The sequence below is a fragment of the Panthera pardus genome, unplaced genomic scaffold (assembly GCF_024362965.1).
Source record: "Panthera pardus isolate Hobbes unplaced genomic scaffold, ASM2436296v1 HiC_scaffold_8, whole genome shotgun sequence".
NCBI classification, from domain to species: Eukaryota; Metazoa; Chordata; class Mammalia; order Carnivora; family Felidae; genus Panthera; species Panthera pardus.
The window spans coordinates 117,116,733-117,139,897 of NW_026527013.1; the positions used below are offsets into that span (position 1 = coordinate 117,116,733).

Genomic DNA, 23,165 nt, shown 5'->3' on the forward strand with positions numbered 1-23,165 from the left:
CCATACTGCCTCTCGGGGAAGTTAACCCAGCTAGATTTTCTCTGGCATTAAAATAGATGACTGCGTCTTCACTCGAGCTTGTTTCTGGGACTAGTTGGCATGAAAAATGTGTTTCCATAAACACTTAGAATGCCACAGAGTATAAAAAGAGGTTGATGCCAAGAGAAGACAGGAAGACTGAGGTCGTCCGCAAAGACTGCAAAGTCACACTTCCCGCTCTAGTGCACTGTGGCATGGCAGTTCTCAAACTTTAGCCATCATCAGAATGGCCAGAGGCTGGTCAGAAGACAGACTGACTGATGGGCCTGCTTCCAGAGTTTCTGATTCAGGAGGTCTGAGGTGGGCCTGAGAAATTGGCAAGTCCTAGTGACGCTGCTGCTGATTCAGCAAACACGCTTGGAGGACCATCGCTTCAGGGTGGACCTTGTTTTATGCACTGGTGGGGAGAACCTTCCGGACCAACCACCTCCGTGTGCAGCCACGATGCATTCCTGGTACAATTACAACTACACGTTTTCTCCGATTCCAAAGCAGTCGACTGTCTCTGGCCAGAGTCTCTGCAAGCTCCACTTCATTCTGTTCTTGATCCATTTTCAGGGGGTGAGGATGAATGTGTGATGTCCTTCCCAATGTCAAAAGACCTCAGTCTTTAATTCCTTGCTGACATTAGCTTGTAGTTTTCTTTAGCATTTCACCAACAGTGCCTAGATTTGCCAGAACACTCAATATTTTCAGATGTAAGGCAATAGTCTTCCTTTGTTTCTCTGATCTGAGTCAGGTATGCTCACATGCACGCATTGTGTTGGCCATTACCAGTTAACAGCTACCCCCAGAGGGGCGCCTGGGTGGCTCGGGGTCTGTTAAGCCTCCAACTTCGGCTCAGGTCATGACCTCGCAGTTGGGGAGTTTGAGCCCTGTGTCAGGCTCTGTGCTGACAGCTCAGAGCCTGGAGCCTACTTCGGATTCTGTGTCTCCCTCTCTCTCTGCTCCTCCCCTGCTCACTGTCTCTCAAGAAATAAATAAACGTTAAAAAAAAAATTAAAAATAAAAATAATTAAAATTAAAATAAAATAAAAATTAAAAATAAAAAAAATTAAAAACTACCACACCGGAGTAAATAATACATGTAGCAAGCAGAATGCACTCAAGACAGAGAGAGCATTTTTAATATGGCACCCTAGCTATGCACTGACTTATGGCAGGATTCAGAACATGCAGGAGACGTGTATATTAATCCTGTGTGTGTGTGTGTGTGTATTTCAGAGACAAATAGTGTTAAAGCACATCAGTCCTTGACAGGTTAGACTTCAATTCACACTAAGTACACAGTTGAAATCACATAAATTGTGTTCCATTGAATCTGTTTTTACTGTCAATAAGGGAAATAGAGATCACCCGGTTTATAGAAAGAAGAAAGGCAGCTGTCCACCTCGTGTCTATTCCCTGGCTTCAGAAAGTGACATAGATAAAGTTCTCTCCCAGGTGACGTGAGCCAATTTACACAGTGGAAAGAAAAAGAGACTGAACACACTTCCCTAGCCTATGGCCTCATTGGCACCAGAAGATCCTTTTTCCCGGAGTCCAGAACTTCCAACTAGGAAAAACTCAGAGTCGATTTTCATCTTTTGCCCAGAATCATTTTGGCTGAGAATAGTTTTGTGCTTAGCTGTTCAAATTTTTTAAATTATATATATATATACATATATATGTATACACACACACACATACACTTCTTATATATCTCTAATCTTATTGAATTTAACCAACATTTGTAGTGTTTTTTAAATGAAAGATTGTTTTCTTGCTATTACCATGTAGAAAGATTGTGTGTATGTCTTGGTCTTTGAGTTTTCCGGGTCTACAGATCTACGGCCGGGAAGAGTGAAGGGTTCAGGCCATCCCAAACAGATGCCACCACATGTATAGCAAGTCCTTCACAGAAACTGCCTCCCAGGAGCAGCGTAACCTCTGGAAAAGCATTCTTGCTAACTCAAACCCATCTTCGAGTTGCAAAGTGATACACCTACTAGACTCTCCAATTATTCAAGAAGGATTTGGAGAATGTTCTACACCAATAATGTCAGAATAACTCAAGCGATCACTACTTCCATACTCGTAGCCACCTCCCTTTGAATTCAGGAAACGGGTGAGGGTATTGTGAAAGCAGAACTTCCTTTCTACTTCTCTAAGAATATGGTAGCTGATGTTCTGCAACATCTCTTTTCTCTGTGTATTTGTCTCCCTCCTACTCTGTAATAAAAATGTCCAGCACATAAATACTTTCTGTCGTTTCCAGTTTTGCATGGGTAAAGGTCGTAATGCCGGGATAGACCTAATTACTTAGTCCATGAAGCACTCCGTGCCAGTTATAAGCTTTTCCATGAATTTCATTGTCTGAATTTCATTCATTCATGGAAATTCATTTTCCATGAATTTCATAAGTTCTGACATTTCCCAAGGGCCCATCCACAAGCATGGTTGGCTCCCGATTGCCTGGAGAGATGTCAGTATCTCCAAGTGGCAAGGATTTCACGTTTGGGGGATATGAGATGGACTCTGATTGACCCACCCTAGATATTATTCTGCTCCTCTTGTGTTGATCCACACTAATGAAAAGCACCATTCTCGACTTCCTACAGACTTCTCCTAGGCCTTGTTTCCTTATCAGCTTCATTCAGAAGAATTCTGAATGTCTGTTTTTGTTTTTTTTTTTAAAGTAATGCTAACTGGTACGTTAGAAGAACCCAGAAATCTCAGTGGTGTAACAAATATATTTCTCACTCATGTCACAGCCCAATGAGATTGTTCCTCACCAGAAGTGTCCCCTCCATAAGAGGATTCAGGGACTCGGACTCTTGCCATCGTGGGGCTCAGCATCGTCGTTAGGGAACTGCCAACATTGTCCTAAAAGTAATTTCCGCCCCAAAGGGCCGAAGGGTCAGTGAGCATGGGTAACCTCCCACGAGAGGTTTCATAGGCTCAGCCTGGAGGTGGAACAAATCACTGCCACTCACATTGTTCTGGCCTGAGCCCGGGTACGCAGCTACCTGTTTGCAAAGGAGGCTAGAAATGCAGTTGTCCATGTAAGTCCAGGAGGAAGAGGAAGTAGGGTTGGCAGATTCCCCAGCAGCCCCTGCCACCATGGCTGTTACAGCCTGTGGACATTCTCTCACGGTTGGAAGATGGAGATAGGAAGGAGTCATGGCTGACCTGCTGTCTGTAGCCTCTCTCTTTCCTGGTTTTCAGATATCTTCATAAGGAGAATCCTGGGCCTGCCCTTGGGGAGAGTCTTCTAAGAGAGGAAAGGAAAGAGATCACACGGCTCCTTTGTTACTATTGATATGTGTGCATAAATTTGAAACAATTAAGCAGACATGACAGGAAGTTAGGTGTTGGCTGTGAGAAGCTCAGAGAAGTAACTGGTAGCCCACAATGTTTTAGCGCCTCCTTCGTACACAGCTGGGGCTGGCCTTTTGCTACGAACCTACGAAATCACTTGCTCATTATTCTTTCTTTCCCTGGTCTCCAGTGTCAAAGGGAGGCTTATCTGAGGAGCTTGATTTTGCTGTGCTAGACAAAGCAATTTTTTGTGTCATCTCATTTGTTAGCAACTGCGAGATGTCAGCAGCATTTATACGGTGGGTCCAGGTGGCACCTTCCCGGATGCACAGGGAGCACAGACAACAAAACTTCCGAAGAACTGTAAGAAAGACTCTTTAGTAGCAATGGCTCTGTGCGATGCAAGGAGCCCGAGAGTTAATAGTCACCGAGGTCCTGGGAGTCATTTGATTTTTATGGCAAATGCTGGAAGGGCTTTTTCTCTACTGTTCCTATTTTTAGTGTAACTTTATCTTGTTTGCTTTTATGGACACTAAAGGCTGGAGACCTTTAACACTGAGAAAGATTTTTTAGATTTGATTTGGTCCTCATTCAGCCAGATGTGCCAATACAAACCGGATTTGGGAACCCCATGGAGGGAAGGAATCTGGAGGCTGGGAGAACGCACAGATGCAATCACCTCTTCCTCCCAAATTACATAGCAAAGGCCAAGGGAATGGAGGTGGGTCAAGGAAAGATCTGTGTTTTCCCCCCTTAGACCCAGTTTCCATTCTTCACCCCTGAGAAGGACCACCTTATGTGGGTTTACTCCTTACCCCTAAACATAAGCTGGATCCCAGAAGAGACTAGAGATCTGAGGGTCCACAGCCTTCAGCCTACCTCAGAAATATTTCATTGCTTTGGTGAGAGACCTCACTAGAGGCCTACAGTCCCCTTGGGAACAAAGCATTCGCACCATTTTCTGTGGCCTGTGGATTACAATGCCCAGTGCTACTCAAGCCCTTGGAAAGACTCTTTAGGACATTATTACAGCACTCTGTGCACTTCAACTGCTCAAGATCCATTTGAGGATTTGTTCATCTTCTTGATTTGCCCCGTTCTTTTGCCTCCTGGCCTCCCATCTCATGTTCCTTCAGGGATTATTATCTTCAAGGCCAATGAGAAGATACAGGAAATAAAAGAAGCTGTCTCCTTCTTTCAGGGACTAAAGAGAGGCCTCCTCCAGACCTTCCTTAATTTTCTCTCCTGACAGACGTCTTATTCCAAGTTGATCATGAAGGTCTTAGTTTATAGTAAATACCCAAATGCCTGTAAAGCAGCGTTAAGGAGAGTTTTGTCATCAGTGATGACAAAGAGGGCAATTAGGGAATTTAAAGAAGCTCTACGATATGGTAGAGGTCACACCCGAAAGTTGGGGGGTGGGAGGTGAGGGTTTCAACAAAGTAATAAAGAGTGAAACTGACTGTGTGGACCCGGGGCAAAACAAAGAGCACCTGCTTTATCTGAAGGGGCCACCACCCCCTGGTTCCTATTGATGGCTGCCAGGCCCAACATGGGCCCATGTTGCCAGACCTACCAAGTTGTAAGAAAAACTGGGAGTAAATATTTCTATATGAATTATCCTAATTCTGCAATGATGAAAAACAATGTATACTTTTAAAAACGCTTAGCTGGCTTAACCAAACACATCCGATGGTGGATGCCCATGGAGCCTCTGGTCTGCAACCTCTACAAGTTTACCCTTCCACAAGCAATGGAGAGCCAGCTATTGTTAATATTCTCCTTTTGTCCTCTGGTACAATTTCAGGTCGTAGGATGTCTATGTGCAAAATAAAACAATCCATTCAGAATTTACCATTAGATTTGGTAGAGTATTTGACTGTAGAACTTATCACAGGAAATACAGATAAGCAAAATAAGTTCATTCTACAGTAAGTAGTGGGAGTACAGGCCTTTTTGTGTTTCACCTCCTCTAAAAACAAAATATGATCTTTTCTCAGCATTTTAAATCACTCAACATTACTAGATATCATTTTCACTGAAAAGAGAAGATCGTAACAAGCCATGAGGCAACATGAATGTAGTTAATGCCACTGACTTATACACTTAAAAATGATTAAAATGGTAATTTTATGTTATGCGCATTTTACCACAGTTTAAAATAAAAAGTGCGGGGGAAGGGAGTGGATTACATCCAAGATTTTGGTCTGGGGAAGCCAGGCCACAAATAGTACTAATTAGCAGCCTTGGGCAGGGGTGGAATATTCCACTCAATTAGACCTCAAGAAAGATCTGCTGATTGATTGGAAAAGGGAGAATTGCTTAAATACTACCTCCGCAGGGAAGGGAGAGAGGATTTGAATAAAGGTGCTGAAAACCTGAAACAAAGCCAAAGTCCTGTAAACAGTCTCGAGAATTGAGCAGACAGGGCTGTCTGGTTTATGAAGGAACAGAACCTATCCGTGACCAGTTCCCATGAAAGAGGTATAAGACTTTCACCAGTAAAAATCGGTAGACAAGCGAGTAGCTATACGCCCATTTGGCTGGAGCTCTGGGCCAGACCAGTGTATGAAGTTTGGACTTTCGGGACTGATTATTTCAAACAGAAGCATAAGCTACTAGACACGTCTTCTTTGGAAATGGACTATACCCCCATCCTACCAACACCCTCCTAGGTCAGGAACCATTAATATAAGTAGTTGACCTGAATTCACAGTCACTGCACAAAGTCATTGGACATCAGCTGATTTCATTATCACGTATTTTTTATCTACGAAATTAAAGATTTTTTTTTTTAAATATAGTTTATTGTCAAGTTAGCTAACATACAGTGTATACAGGGTGCTCTTGGCTTCAGGAGTAGATTCCTATGCTTCATCGCTTACATACAACACCTAGGGCTCATCCCAATAAATGCCCTCCTCAATGCCCATCCCCCATTTTCTCCTCCCCCCCCCCCCCCCCCCCCCGTTAACCCTCAGTTTGTTCTCTGTATTTAAGAGTCTCTTATGGTTTGCCTCAATGAATCCAGTTTTTAATAGGCCACATTTCTTACTAAAGAAATGGAACGAGAGAGGGGCCCCTGGGTGGCTCAGTCGGTGAAGCATCCGAGAGGGCATGATCTCACAATTTGTGGGTTCGAGCCTCACATCAGGCCCTGTGCTGACAGCTCAGAGCCTGGAGCCTGCTTCGGATTCTGTGCCTCCCTTTCTCTGCCCCTCTCCTGTTCGTGCTCTGTCTCTCTCTGTCTCTCAAAAACAAATAAATGGTAAAAAAATAAAAAATAAAAAATAAAGGAAATGGAACTAGAGAAAAATGTTAAATACTGCCAGAGAAATTGATGATGTTTAATTATCATAAATTCAAGGCACTCAGTTGATTGTCTTATGTCTCTTAGGGAAATGTGAAATCAGGCACACACAAAATAATCCAATTCTCCCCGCCCTCAGGAAACCTGCCTCTGAGTATTCATTTTTATTTAATTCTCAATGGAAAAAATGTTCTCCCTGAAGTCTTGTTTGCAGTTCCTTCTAATCACGGTGGAGCTTGAGAGTCTGGGAAAGTTGGCATTCCTGGTTCTGTGAATTTGAGATCCTGGATCCTCTAAAGGTCAGGGAGAATTCTGCTCTTACTTTTGTTCTTTTTGCTTGAGGTCACTATGAAAGTGCTTGTCTCTAGCTTAACGCCCCCCCACCCCCACCATGTAGGCTTTCCAAATTTGTAATTAGTAATAACAATAACAGATTTTTTTTTAAGTTTACAACAGGGTAGAAAACACAGAATCATTACACCCATGTAAAAAAACCAACCTCCCCTTAAAAAAATAAATGCATAGAAAAAAATACAAGAAAGACACTAAAATATTTATAGCAATTTTCCCTAGTCATGGAAGATTTTACAAGTTTCTTTCTACAGCAAATCAAAATGAAATGCCATTTAACTTCATAGAGACCTTTTTTCCCCTACTATTATGAAACCAAAGAATGGAAATTAACTAAGAGCAGTTAGTTTATTGGGTTCTATTTTTCTATGCCGAGCATCAATTTTTTGTAATAAAATGTATTTTATAATTTACATAAATTAAATTCATGAAGTAGGGCACATTTGTCCCCTGGCCTCAATCATCTATAGGGGAGAAGGGAGGTAGGATGTTATGAACTGACTGTCCCCATGGTCACTGGTGCTGAGTGCAGTGGGACACGGGTGCTGGGTGCCAGTGTGGTGTCAGTGCTGAGCTGCGTGGTCTCTGAGGGGAATGAGTGATAAGAATATTTCCCTCCACCATTTTTAAAAGCCAAGTTCCTGATTTACACAGAGAATGAGGGGTTGTGGCGGGGGAGGGGGGGTGGTGGTGGTGAGTTTACCATATCACATTTTCACATTTTCATCTATCATAATTTTAGATCTTTACGTTTCTGGAGTTGGTGATGGATAGCCTCCAAACACATAAACACTCCCCACCTGTACAAAATGCACCAGGGACTTTGCTGTCATAAAGGCAAGATCAAGGTAGGAGTGAATCAAATTCTAAAACCCCCTCCTTAGGAGAAATAAGACCCAAGATCGGCTGTGGCCACGGAAGGTGACAGTTTCTGGATGCTGTTAGTTTGCAGCAAATTGAAGTTTTGTAGTCTTATCTATTACCAGAAAAGCCCTCTTAAAAACAACAACAACAACAACAAAAAAACCCAACAACAAAAAATGTAGCCAGTGGGGGAGAAAGCAGGAGCCCCATCGTCTCATTTTTAACTAGGACCAGCTGAAAAATGAAGGCAAGCCCCACACAAACCATCTTATGTCTGCCAATTCATTTCCTGGCCCCAAAAGGAAAAAAAAAAAAAAAATCCAAACCCTCGTGTTTCCTCTCAAGCAGGCCAAACATGGCAAAGCACCAGGGGAATTCTGAATGGAATCAATTGCACTTGTTACTAACTGAGTTTTCTTTTATTCTTATATTACCAAGGGCTGGATACTCAGCTGCAAGCAATTATAATGAAGAGTTACTGAGTAATGGTTTCCAGATTGCTCCATGATGGGGCATTAATTGAAAGGGACAATTTAAGAGCTTAGGCCATGTAAATGCATTTCTTATTCTGTCAGATTGAGAAATTTCTGGATGCAAAAGGCTGAAATGCTCAGAACTGATAAAGACTTAATAACGCCCATTTAAACCAGCATTTTCAAAATGAGTTTCATGTTTTTAAGAGAATATAAAACGGTGAACCTGTGGGCTTGTTCATTCAATCAGGAAAATATTCTAAATAGCATATTTGCATGCTGCACTCAGAGGCATATACATTATATAAAATGATACTTGATTAGTCTATTGCTGCATTGCAAAGCCAGTTCAGTTTTCAAACTTATTTTTCAGGTTGCATGCTATTATAATGCATGTTAAGCTCTGTGTGTGTGTATATACTTTAAAATTTTAAACAGCATTTAAAAACACATAAATGAGTTTTATGAGTTTTACGTGCACATGATTTAAAATTTGAAACAACATTTAGACAGATTTGCATGCATATGAAAATGGACCTCCACAGAAATTACTTACCAAGTCCATATCAGCTTCATTTTATCTTTTTTAAAGTAGATTTTTATTTCCCTGAACCCCATTAAACAGAAGAATTTTCAAAGAGGTTCTCCGACATGTAGCAATAAGGACAAATATCAGAAGAGAATAGGAAAGTTAAAGCCAGACAAGTTAGAAAAAACTCCACCCCTTGAAAATAAGAGTGGTGATAGCTTTTAAGGTCTAATTTCAGACTTCTGCATTAGTACCAGTTTTATTTTTGAAAAGGAAAAAAGGAGAAAGGGAGAGAAATGAAGGGATAGAAAAATAGGAAATAGCTGATAGATGATAGATAGATGATCGATAAATGACAGGTGATAGATTTGTTAGAGAGAGAGAGAGAAATGATAGATAGATAGATAGGTGGATGGATGATCAGTGATCCAGAGACAGATTGATAGAAACAGAAGCAGATACATTTCAGGACTTAAATTCGAAGTTGAAGGTAAAAGAAGCAACATGGCCACCACTTTCTCATTCTGTTGTCTACAGCCGAATTGCCATCTGAAAGTTGAACTTTCACCCTTCCTTCTACCTTAAGCCTCTCTCTTTCCCGTGTCTGGCTTTGTGCAGGGTATCTGTGGTGCTGATGGTGATCTTCCCCTGGAGCCTTGATGCAAACCATGACATGGAAGGCAAAATAGACAGAAGAGAGAAGTTGTCACCATGGGTAAATTAATGGCGTCCTATCAAAAAATGAGAGGAAAGGACCTCATTATTATTATTATTGTTACATTACCCATTTTCACTCATTCATTCAACAAGCTATGATGTGACTTTCCCTCCCATCTACCACGTCAAATGCTAGCTAAGCCAAAAACCAAGATGAAAACATCTAACCCATTCACAGGCACACTGTGGATTATTGGTCCATTGATTACTGCTTGGCTCAAAATCTTCTTTCTTACTGGATTAGTCATTCACAGGATGAAAGCCCTGGATTAATATCTGACTCTTCACTTCCCTCGGCTATTTGGTGACAGTAGTGAAAAATCTGGTCTTTTCTGCAGCTCTAAAGTCAAGGCCAAACCCCAGTAGAATGCCCCCAGACAGCAGTCCTCGCGCTAAGACGCCTGAAGTCAAAAACAAAACTACTTGAATGGCCGATGGTCGGTCTGGTTCAGGGGTTACGAACCTTCATAAGTATTAATCTAAATTGATTATTCACATGGAACTGTCAAGGATCCAAGATGAGACAGAGGAAAGTGTATTTTTTTGGCCACAAAATAAAACAGGGTGCCGTGCATTTACATGGCTACTGTTACCAAATAGCATTGCCTAAAATGGTTTCCTTTTATCAAACAAACAAAAAAAACCTACCCTATGTATCTGCCCTTTATTTTGCTATCCTTTCTTCTTCTTAAGTTTTTTCAGTCACTGAAAAATCTGAAATTTTAATTGTAAGGTTCAAAACCCCATTATTGTCTCTAAGATTTGAAGAGAAAAGGTCTCTTTTTAAACATCCTGAATTTAAGAATAAACAAACTCAATAGGAAGATGTAGACAGTTCTTCTCAGCTGCTCTTGTGATTTCTCATGTTGTGGATTGTACTGATAAATTATCCTAAATCACATTGTAATTTCGCCTAAGAAATGTAAGCCTCGTGGAATATGGTTAAAATATAAAAGGGACAATTCATGCAGCCACTTACCGGGCTGTGGCAATTCCTAGTAGCAGCCAAACACCTGAACAAACCCAGTGGATTCCGGGTCAGATGGTTCGGATAACAGCAGATGTGGGCGAGATTGATTTGGTGAAATAATTCACTTACCATGCAGTTTAATAGGTGTCTTTATTCTCAGTACTCCACATAACCGGAGGAAAGACAGTGAGGACACATTCTCTTTTGATAACGTAGTTTATTCTGAAGAAAAGTGTCGGAACCAGCACATGCAAGTACCCCCCACTTTTCGAAAGTTTACGTTACACTACGTTACTTTAACAAAAGACCGACATTAGTACCTGTCGTCACTAACTGAAAAAATCCAAAGAGGATTTTCACGTTTATTTTTTTAAAAAGGCGGGAGGGGAGCAAAAATAGCATTCAGTGCTGGTTTTGCAGGGAGCTAGAAGCAGAGGCGGCGTGCACCCCCAGCAGCGAGAACGGTCCCACCAAACTCCTTCCTGAGAAGCACACTCAGCATCTCAGCAGCAAGCCGCCACAGCTTTGAACTGTGTCTGTGAGCATCTGTGCTTTCTCTTGATTTATTTTGTGTATAGTTAGCAAGATGTGTCCCAAGGTATCAGAAAAGCCTAAGAGAGGTTATATTTTGGGTCTGGGAATGCTCAAAAAATTTTTCATATAAATTAATGGTAATTGCTTATTCGCTTTATGCCATTTCAGCTTATAAAGGGTTTCATAGGAACGTGCTACTTTCAGGTAGCGGGGCGGGGCGGGGCGGGGCGGGGGGGGGGGGGGAACCTATAAATGCAGAATTGAACCACGTATGCACATGACTATTACCCAGAAGGGCTATCACCATAACCTTGGATCCAGGGCACATTCTGATTTCAATAGCTTACAGAAAAAAAACTCATCTTGAATTTGTAGGTGTGAGTGAAAGGCTTGGAAGTTGATTTAGAGGGGTTGATTTTTTTTTTTTTTTAACTGCTTCAAAGTTGCTAAAATGTAGATAGTGTGCTGTTGAATACACCTGATTTGCCGCGTAACCAAGAATCCAGAGTCGACAAGTTCATCCTTACGCTAAGCAGCTTTGCTTGAATCAGTACCTGGAAAAACTAGGAGAATTCCTGTGTTTACATACGCCTTTCAAGCAGGGCAGGAGCAACATTTGAGAGGGATTAGCAATCAAAAATTGAAAATCTACCATCACTACACGAGCCTGCCTTTTCATTTTGGACAGATCATAAAACACATAACATGGGCCAGACCCTAGTCCAGCAAACGCTCGAATCCTAATTTTCAAAAATAGCTTTTATATGCAATTGCTCTCTTTTCAATAAAACAAAGATTTGTTTATAGCTACAATTTAATTAAGAACCTTTTGGAAGAGGAAGATCTGGAAACCAGGGATCTCATTTTTTTCCTCTTTTTTTTTTCCACCAGAGTTGTTTGTTTATTGGTTTAATTTTCCCTGAAGTAAAAATACACTTTGAAATGTAACATGTCATTATGTAATTTGTAGTAACAAAGTGCAGGCCCTTGCACACGACAGCAAACAGGACCACTCCGGCTCACAGACAGTCCCCACATCCACTCCTCCCTCCCCATCTGATTAACAGCCTGTGTAAACATTCAGCCAACCAGAACACTGGCCAGTGCAAAATTTGGTCAGCCATAAAACTGCCAGCCAAGCACACACATGAGGGGTTTATACAGAAATCTTAATTTGGGGGAAATGATCAAAACTAAGACGACATGGCCCCAAAGGAGATAGGGAAGGGCTGACCTTTATTTTCATTAATCCCTCCCTCCCCCCTGATACAGAGAGGGATGATATCACCACCAAGGTGAAATGCAGAAGAAAATGGCCCCGAAATGCAGGGTTGTAGAGGGAATCATCAGAAGCTCAACCCCCTTAAGGAAAATCTAGGAGGAAAAAAAAAATAAGCTTCTGTTTTAAGGAGAAATTTTAACTTATCTGAGTTGTTTGACAAAGGTCCTGTTTTGACATATCCAGAATGGATTCCCCCCACCAGCGTGTTTTCTATTGGTGCAGGGAAAACTAATACGTATTCTAATTGTATAGAAATTAATGGAATTGATAGACAAAGGGGTGTTTTGTGAGCTTTTTTTTTTCCTACCCACAAATCTCATTGCTCTTGGCAAAAGACTTTAGACCCTTCACATAATGGAAAATTCAAAATGTCCAATGTAAAAATAAATAAATAAATAAGTAAGAAGAAACTGACTTATTTAATTTTTTTTTTTTTTTTTTTTTTTTTTTTTTTTTTTTTTTTTTTGAGAATACCCATAGGGAGGGGCACCTGGGTGGCTCAGTCAGTTAGGTTTCCGACTTCGGCTCAGGTCATGATCTCACGGTTCGTGAGTTCGAGCCCTGTGCCAGGCTCTGTGTTGACAGCTCACAGCCTGGAGCCTGCTTCAGATTCTGTGTCTCCCTCTCTCTCTGCTCCTCCCCTGCTCGCACACTGTCTCTCTCTCAAAAATAAATAAAGATTTAAAAAAAAAATTTTTTTTTTAATTTAAAGAATACCCTTGCAAGATGGCTAACATTTTTTCTGGCTTAGGGCAGTATTTCATAGCTCACTTTGGAGGCTACACTACACCTAATTTTTAACAAAATTGAGTCTTTTTTTTAAATTCGCCTTTTTAGAAACTACACGGGTGGTAATGGCACTGATGGAATTACCTATAACAAAAGCATTAGTTTGGTTCCTTCTCCTTAATGGCTCTTGGGTTACTGGTTATTACGGGGAACTGGCCTTCCCTGTAATTCCTTACAATTTTCACCTTTGTTCTAGCCTTGCTCCTCAATTTTGAATTTCTATTTTGCTTGGAAAACAAGTATGGCCAGCCAGTTTATGATGCTCTCTAGGATTTTTCTGCTGCTTCTTTGGTATATCTAATCACGCTCACAAGTGTTGACTTTTGCCTTTCATAAGAATCTCCATATTTCACTGTGGGTGGTTTCATGATAAAGAAATTAATAACTATATGTAATGTAAGCTCCAAATAGAATCAGAAACTATATAGACTTGGTGAGCATTTTTTTTTTTCCAGACACTGGGTGAAGCATTTTCCATTTCATTTAATTACTCACAAAACCCTATGAGTTGGGCAGGAGTATTACTCCCTTTTTATACAGATTGAGTCTAACTGCGATATAAAGAGTTTCAGTAATTTGCCCCAAGTCAGGCAGCCAGAGAACAGCTGAGCTGGAATAGTGGCCCTGAACAGCCTAATGGAAGTCCCTGTCTACTTCCTACTTCCTACTTCCTCTCCCCGGTGCGACAGTATTGCCTTGGTCATGAGGCAGCTCTGTCTCACCCCTGAGAGTCACTGCAAAGAGGCAGATGGGTGCCCTCCATGATGCGTTCTCGTAGGCAGTAGGCGAGGCAGCCTGGTGCATTGAAGGAGCACCTGTCTCAGAGTTTGAAAGCCGTGATTCCTTTACAAGCTCAGGCACAGATTAATTGTACCTTAGAAAGGTTTCCTCTCACATCTCTCAGTGTCTGTTTCCTCATCTGTGAAAAGGAGAGAAGCTTTTGTGAGATATAAACAAAATAACATTTTTGTGATGCCGAACAGAAGGTTATCAGCTCTTCCTTTCTCCCTCCCACTCTCATCTGCTTACATCATCTTGTGAGAGGCTTTAGTCATCATAACTCTACTAAACAATTTACAAAATTCCATTCCTGGATTGTTGCTGGATGGAGTTTCCTATCTTAAGGAAAAAAGTTTCAACAGAAATGTTTTGTTACATTTTTGTTAAACTCATTGCTTCACTGAACTGCATGCGCTCTAACTCTGAAAAGCAAGTTTGGATTTCTATTCCAAGTGAGTTACCAGGAGGCAGTCCTGCCTTTACTCCAAAAACCAGCAAGATAATTTCTAACATTCAACATTCAGGAATGTTCGTTTCAAAAGCATATGGTCCCTGCATGCGGGCAACTGTTTTGTCAACAGGTGACAGAAGATCAGAGATGTTAAAGAAGCCTCCTCTCTGACGGAACATTCACCAGCTCGTGGTTATTGGACCTTCTCCGTTACAATCTGCCTTCAACCAGTTCTTTCAGTGTTGGAATAAAGGCAAGTGAGGATAAATTATGACGCGAAAGACTTCAGATAGTGACCCCAAACACTCTTCCAATTCTGTGAGCTATTTAACCTTAATCTACCTTGAAAACCACAATAGGTTTCCATCTTCTTGGGATGACAGAAGCCAAGAGGACAGTCTAAATGACCTTTTGAGGCTTACTTGTCTCTTTCAAAACATTTCAGTTTTCCCCACTTCATCCCGCCCTCCACCACCAGCCACCCGATGAGCACTTGCATAGAGTAAAACCTTACGTGCTTCCAATGATAAATTAGTTGTCAATACACAGAGAAGTCACTTTTTCCAAAGTCGCCCGGAGTAGGGGCACATCCTACTTCCTCTCAAAGGCCCCAGAGCTACCTGCGCATTGGCATATGCACAGAAAAACACGTTTGGTCACATATTTGAGCTGCTTTAATCTGTTGAAAGGAGGATAGATTCTTAAATGGAGCTTTAAATAACCCTCCCCTTTGAGATCATCAACGCTCCCAGCTGGGTCTTTGTGCGAGATGAAATGATTTACAGAATCGGGCCTGGAAAAATTGGAGGGCAACTCCGAAAGGCAAGAGCACGTCGTGGTAGATCATTCATGCTGCCAGGGAAACTTGTAGTCTCCAAGCTACTACGAGACATGGCTCTCGATCCAGGGCAGAGGACTCATCAAAAAGGCAGGAGGTATGCTGGCTGTACAGAGGGCCGGGTGGGGGGGTGTGGTTGTTGGCAGGGCGTTTCCACCCCAAACGCAGACAGAGTCCTGGAAGGACACTCACATAAACAAAGCAGAGAGACAGCTTCAGCTCTGCAGCGAGGCTCCCCCTTTCCCAGATCAAAGCCCGCGCCAGGGAGACAGCTCCGCGGAACACAGTGTCCTTTCTGGAACATCCAACTCTGGGGGAGAGACTTGAACTGGAGCCACCACCTTGCCACCTGTAGCCAATGCCACTCTCCCGGGGTGGGGGGCCTGCCACGGCTCAAACAGCAGAAAATCAATGGAAAGATAAGACGACACGGGGAGAGGAGGTTCTACCTCAAGCTGTCGAAAGCTCAGATCAGCTAGTTTGAGAAAAAATTGCATCCAGCCAACCCTAACAGTCCATGGAGTGTAAAAAGGGGATGAAAATCAGGACAGGGTCATGGTTAAGAACACAAATTCCAAAACCAAGTTGTTTGCTTTGGCGCTCCATTCTGCCACTTGCTAGATGTGCAAGCTTGACCACTGGACTCCTCTATGCCTTAGTTTCCTCACCTGCAAAATGGACCTAATAGCACCTACACGTAGGATTTAATGAGTGACGGGCCCCTAAGAAAGCTCTAAAATGGTCGCAATTATTATTTGAAGTCACACAGTCCTGGGTTTGAACAGGTTCTGCTGCTTAGTAGTTTTATGAACTTGGGGAAACAACACACATCGGGGACAACTTACCCACCTGTAAAATGGATTTTGATACCACCCTGGCCGTGTTGCCATGGGATTTGATTTTACATGGCACACAGTAAGCATTCAGAAAATGTCACCTCTGATTATTGTAATCTGTCCTGTTTTCCAGCCCAGGCAGCCCACAGGATTCCTTAGACGGGAAGGATCACAGCCGGTAAACCTTAGAATCCTCTTAAACTCCCAAAGCTTTATCCATATGCAAAAGAGATACAACCCTGGGGATGACTGGGTCCTGGATGTTTAAGATACACAACTAATTTTATTTTAAGAGAGAAAAAGGAACCTGGAAGTGTTCCCAAATTTAACATCTGCAAGCAGAGGGGATGACGAAATGCATTAGTACTGAAGAATAACGTTCTCCCATCTTCTCGGAAAACATCTGGGGTATCACCCTCCCCTCCACTCATCCCCCCACCTCCCACCACAAAGCTGGTTCTTGGCTGACAGTTTATCAGAGATAAATGGAAACACCTGGGATCCAGATAAGGCCAACTGAGTGTGATCAGCTGAGGAGCCCTTGGGGACATATGCCACTCAGTATTTCTTTTTCCACCCCAGGCAGGTTGGGGACGTGATCTAGCCTGTGACTGAAGGCGAGGCTCACTTTCACATTCATTCTTTCCTTCATTCATTCCAAACAACCTCCAGAGGTCAGAGGTCAGCCAGTTCAGCTTCCTGCCTGAGGTAGGTCAACCCTGAAACCACCAGGTAAGTTAGATGCTTATTGATCCTGCTTTGAACCATTTCCGCAAAAAGACACTGAGGCGCTAACTCTCCATTTTGTTCCAATCCGATCACCTTTTCCTTTATCAAACCAAGCCCTCTCTGGCTACAGAGATGTACGGCCTAATGTAATCTTTCATGCCCTCTGGTCATTCAAACAAATATTTTTGTTGCCATCGCTACCTTCCTGAACTTAAAAAACTTTAAATCTGCCTTGTTTCCCATGTCTCTACATCGGGCTAGACTAAACAGTCCTGTCTCCTTTAACCTTTCTTCAGAGGTCCTACTTGCCTTCCCTTTAATTAGCTTATTCCTTTTCTCTCAACTCATTCCAGCTTCTACACATCATTTAGAGGCTGAAACCTGACACAGACCTCTAATACTTGACAACAGACCCAGCTGCTGTTAAAGTGAGAGGGTTTCAGTGTGTGCTTTAGCACAGCCACTATCTGGAAGTATCCCTAAGCAAGTTGCATAATGTTTCTGGGCCTCAGTTACTTTAATTGTGAGGTTGTTCCAATCATAAAGAACAGGGATTGTGAACATGGCATTGAGGAGACAAACCAGCAGCCAATAGAGACTTTCTAAAAGAGCTGAATTCAGAAAGACACATAGGGGTGTACTGGGTAAAAAAGGAAAAGAGAAGAAAGCAATCCTACCAGAGGCAACTACCTGTGCAAAAGTCCTGGGGCCCAAACTCCTATGAACCAGTATGACTGGATCCTAGAGAACAGGGAAGGGGGTCATGAAATGAGGAAATTAAGGTGAAGGAGGCAGACACCAGAGCCTTGTTAGCCATGATAAGGATTTTAGTCTATCCTAAAGGCACCGGGGAGATGATACACTTATAAACGGCACATTTGGTACAATTTTGAAAAACAGTGGCTACGGAACGGATTGAACACAGAGAAGACATGGTGTGAATAGAAGACTTTGGAAGTAATCTAGGACTGGAAGTGTGAGAAATTGGACCATGGCGGCAACGTGAAGATGAAGAGGCATGGACAGGTTTGGAAATGAGAATCAACAACCCTTACTGATGCAGTGGATATGGCAATGAGGGAGAAAGAGGTGTCAGGGATGGCTGCCAATGTCTGCTTGCTCATCTTTGGATGGCGGTGCTGTGTATTGAGAGCAGGAATGCTGGGGGAGGTGAGGGTTTGAGGGAAAAGGTATGAGTTCAGTTTTTGGCCACGTGGAGTTTGAAGTGCTGTGAGATGGCCAAGGCAAGATGTTGAATAGGCAAATGGATTTATGGCTGGGAGCTCTGGGGAGAGCCTAGGCTGGATATATAGATTTAAGAGTCATCAGCATATAGATAATAATTAAAACCATAAGCATGGACAAGCTCACAGACGGAGGCTGTAGGATGGGAAGAACAGGACACTGGAGCAAGCCTTGAACTTTTCCAATATTTAACAGTCAGTAAAATGGAAGATGAGCCAGGAAAAAGACGGAGGAGAATCCCCAGAGGTAGGAGAAAATTAGGAGAGTGTTAGCTCATGGAACCCAAAAGAAGAGGGTGTTTTGAGAAGAAGGGAATGTCGACAGCAAGGCTGTTACATTTCCTTGTCTTTAATGACCTAAGCCAGGTGACATTCTCATCAAACTTTCATGTATGTGTGCAGTGCTGGGTTTTTCCAACTTGGAATTTTGCCATTTTTCCTATGCACACTGTGGCTTGTTGTTGGGTGCTGTGACCACACTTTCTATCCCATGGGACTAGTATAGAACACTGGTTACATCTCATTTATCCCAAAGCTTCTGCTATCCAGAATTAAGGAGGAAAAAAACACCTGAAAAACTTAATGATTATTACTGAACTCTATCCACTAATATTTGTGCATTTACAAATAGGAGCCCTTACTTAGCTTTCACTTAGAACTTTTATTTTATAAATTCTGAAGAAGTTGATATTTGGTTTCTCGGACCACAGTGAAACGGAAAGAACCTCGTGGAGAGGAGCTAGGGTGGAGGAAGACAGGAAGATCACAGAGGCACGCAAAAGTCATTACGGTACAGTCAGCCCTCCTTAGGAAGTAGATTAAAGTGTACAAAGGTAAGCAAAAGAACAAAACATTACAGCAATCTGAGTTCCTGTCGTGAGGCATAAATACACCCTACTCCTCAGTAATCCTTGGAGAAACATCACACTATAATGCCTGATAATTACAGAGTAATTACATAAATTTTAAATAAATGTTTGCTACATCAAAATAGAAATTAAAAAAAAAACAACCTATCGTGTGCTGTTCCATATTCTTCTGTCCCTTGTATTTGCTACAAACTGGTAGTTAGAGCTGAAGGATCAATGGGATTCCAGTTGAAATTTTTGGTAAGCATTCATCACAGGAGGCGATGGGAACCTCAGGTTATTGTGAGATGTTAGGATTGGTCTGTTAGGATTGGTCTGATGTCAACCTGGACATCCATTTCGAAGTTCCTGCTGGCCTCTCACCTGATGGTTTTACAACCATTGATTCTCATGGCCTGGATTTGTTATTTCATTAGGAGTCGAAAAATCCAGAATGCGGCAAGCTCTACAGCACCAATCACCTAGTGTCTTCAACAAATTGCAAAGAGAAAAGGGGTGAGGGGGAGCCACAGATTAAAAGAGACACAACAACCAAATGTGGTGTAAAGGCTTTGTCCTGCTTATTAGTAAATAAATGTTTATGAGTCAACTGGGGACATTTTAACACTGACCAGAAATGTGATCCTATTAAGGGATTGTTATTTTCAGGCATGGAAACGACGTTGTAATGACATATTTTAAAAAGCTGCTGTTAATCGAGATAGGACTGGAGTATCTATGGATGCAATGATACGATGTCTGGTATTTGCTTCAGAATAATCCAGGGGATGGGGCCAGGGGCCATGGATATGCACGCAGCGGGCCTGTGGAGGGATGAACCCATCAGCCCTCGCGGCGGAAGCTGGATGATGGGAGCCTGTGGGCTCATGTGCCCTGCTCTCTACTTTCTATCAATGCTTGAAACGTTCCTTTTAAGAAACTTAAACGTAGGGGGAGAAAAGTCATTTCTTTCACACCTTGTTATTTTGGAAGAAACTATTTCTAAAAAGCCTTCTCCCGCAGGGCAGAGGAAACAGATAATTTGGCGCGTCTGAAGAGGCGTGCCTAGCGTAATGGAGGTGTGACTACTGTTATCTCCTTACTGAAACACCAAAGTGAAGCCAGCAGCAGGGAAGAAATCACTCCACACCCCACACCATGGCAGCTTAGAAAGCTTCACTGTTTCAGTCAGACACTATTTCTTTTTTTTTTTTTTTTAATGATTTATTTTGAGAGAGAGAGAGCGAGAGGGGCAGAGCAAGAGGGAGAGAGAGAATCCCAAGCAGGTTCCGTGCTGTCAGCACACAGCCCAACCTGGGGCTCAATCCCACGAACCATGAGATAGTGACCTGAGCTGAAATCAAGAGTCGGTCACTCAGCCCACTAAGCCCCCAGGCACCCCAGAAACGATTCCTACTTGGAGACACTTCCAGACTTCAGTTCAGGCTGCAAAACTCTGTGACCCTCAGCAGGCTGACTCAGTACTGTGGCTGAAGGGGGGTGCTCTGAGCCTCTGTGTCCCATGTTTCAAGTCCGATTCTCTTACCTTTCTCCCTCCTCTGCTCCCTGTTCGTCTGCCCCAGAGAAGTCACCATTGGTTGGCTGACTCGGTGGTGGCAATGAGTAGCAGGGGAAGCTGGTGGCTGGGGGGTGACCGGTTCAGAGACTGCCCAGGATCCATGTAAGTGTTTTACACCCCTTACGTGGATTTTCACCTATCCTGTTCCCTGACTTCAAGAAGCCCACCACCCACTGAAATCCTACTCATCTTTTAAGAACCATTTTAAACGTCATCAGACTCACAGATCTTTTTCCAGCGTGCTCATCAAAGCTAAGGGACCCTTCCTCTAATCCCCCCGGCTTTTTGCTTGTAGACCTTATACAATATGTTTAGACATCTAGACCTCTGACCACGTGGTTAACCTCTGATGGCTGGAATGTGTCTCCTCCGCTTGTATATCCGTCCCTAAGTCACGCCCTGTCCCCAGCCGTTGTCTCCCATACAGTGGCCCCAGCACAGATGAGCTCACCCGTGGCCTCGCAAGCCTCCTCCACCACCCATCTCTAATTTTCCATCCCCTCTGCCTCCTTCCCGCTACCCCTCCTTTTCCTTACTGCCCCTTCCTACACTGCCTCTCTCTTCCCCCAGGTTGAGAAGCGAAAGCATCAGAGAAGAGGAGGATCGATTTCACACCAGGGCCTCAGGCTGTATGGGTGGATTCCCTGTGCCAGACCGTTTGTCTGGCAACTGCAGAACTGGAGAAGAAATCTCGGCCCTACCCAGGAGTCTCAGAGCTCCCACCGCCTCATGCGCCCATCACAGCTTTTTGGATCGACAGCCCCCTCTTTCAGTCAATAGGAGCTTTGTGAGCTAAACAACAGATGCCACAGGGCCTAGAAGGCAAATAAATATGGTTATTCAACGTTCTATCACACTGTGTATAATTCAGGAAATTCAATTATGGTTTCCCCGGCAACGGTAACACAACTTCAGGCCGGGTGCACAGGCCTTGTTTTCTGGTGCACAAGGGGTTGACCCTGACCCCTTCACACGTCGGAGACAATGCAATCTGGCAGACTTACAATTGCTATTGGAAACCTAACTGGGTCCTCCTAATGCCAGCGCTTACAAATTTAAAGCTGTTTTTCAGCAGTTGGTTATAAAGACTTAAAAAAAAAAAAAAGGAAAAAAAAGCACTAACATAATCTCAGACACATTTAAGTGTGGAATGATTAAGCAACAGGGGCACAACTCCAGAATCTGGATAGATCTGAGGCATGAAAAGGCAGAGCAAGACTTTCTTAGAATGAGAATTGTCAGGATTGGACCTGCCTACTGTCCAGAGCACAGGTTATAGCCTGATCTACGGTGTCCCTAAAGAGAGACCAGTGCCATTGTGGTTGGGAGCGGGATTCTGGTGCCAACTGGTTGACCAGTCTTCTGAGTAGCTTTACGACCTTAGGCAAGGTATTTACCTTTTCTGTGCCTCAGTTTCCCCATCCATGCAGTGGGGATGATGACATTGGTGACTATAGGGTTATTCAGTTAGTTTGGCTTTGGAGCAGAGAGTATTATTGGACCTCTTGGCAGGATTTACTAATGACAGCACTTAGCTATTTTTCACGACCCCACTTGTAATTCTGTGCCTGAGCCAAGATCAGAATTGGGACATGTTACATATGTACTACCTTGAGTTGGTTCTTTTTTATTTTCCTAGCAAACCGTATTTCTTTTTCCACTCCTCACTCCTCCATGAACTTTAATTAAGCCCTCTCCCATCTAGAGAGCAAGACAAGGGTTCAGTTTTGTTTTTGAAAAGACTCACAAGCTTGTATGGCAGCAGGTTTTTCCACAGTTTGACAGTTTCAGTTCAGCTCGGTGCCGCTGATTTATAAGACACTGAGCTCATTGGCTTTATCCTCTGTTCTCCCCCAGCCATTTCTCAATCGAGCCACACTGGCTGGAAACATCTGAGAAAGAAATTTACTGAGAGATGCACAAACAGCCTATTCACATTTCATAATTTTCAGGAGCCTTCCCCAGAGGACTCAGTGGTAGCCTGTTAACACACGTGAAACCCCTGGCCAGTGTCCTTGCACCCCGTCACCCCACTCACTGGTGCAGACAGTCCCCGGGTCCCCTCCAAACTCGGCTTCTTTGACTCTAATGCTAAGTGTTGGAGCTAACACAGCACATGCTGTTCTCAAATCTTGCCCAGCCTTGCCTGTGACAGCAGGATTAGACAGGGAAATATGGACGGAAGGCACCCAATGGATTTAGTGATTTAATTGTCTGAGCACTTAAAAATTCAGGATTAATGCCCCTTTAAGTGTGGCTGCTTCTTTCTCATTAACAGGAAGCTGTTTAAAATAATTCACTTGAATAAAGACCTAATGGGGGCTCAGAAGAATGTCTTTGCATGACTCATCTACCTCCTTTCTTCTCTCTAGCCAGCCCCTCTCCCCTGACCAATTTGGTCTTCTCATAGAGAATCTCTAATCTGAAATTGGTGTTTCCCACTAAGCTCTCCATTTGTGCTTGAAGTAATTTGCAGTGGCCACGTTCTGCATCTTGTTCTCAGACGTGTCTTGGTCAATTAGTGCAATGTCACCGCCATGTGTAGTTATTCTAACTCCAGCTGTGAGCTGTTAATAATAAACTTACCCACAGGACAATCATGCCATATGGTTGATGGTCAATCAAGACTAAAATATGCATTAGGAAAAAAAAATGCTCCTGTCAACAGCGAGGGGGTGTAGGTCATTGGTTAAGGATGCTGG

General features: G+C 42.9%; 2 long non-coding RNA genes across 2 annotated transcripts; one reads left to right on the forward strand and one right to left on the reverse strand.

Moving 5' to 3' along the window:
• Positions 1–8,034: 8,034 nt before the first annotated feature.
• On the reverse strand, positions 8,035–15,148 carry LOC109263851 (uncharacterized). The gene is made up of 3 exons (XR_002078421.2): positions 14,904–15,148; positions 13,881–14,077; positions 8,035–9,597 (listed from the first exon to the last, which is right to left on the reverse strand). It is a non-coding gene; the product is annotated as an uncharacterized LOC109263851 (long non-coding RNA).
• On the forward strand, positions 15,071–21,307 carry LOC109263852 (uncharacterized). Its single transcript, XR_002078423.2, has 3 exons — positions 15,071–15,324; positions 16,646–16,771; positions 21,034–21,307. It is a non-coding gene; the product is annotated as an uncharacterized LOC109263852 (long non-coding RNA).
• Positions 21,308–23,165: the final 1,858 nt, after the last annotated feature.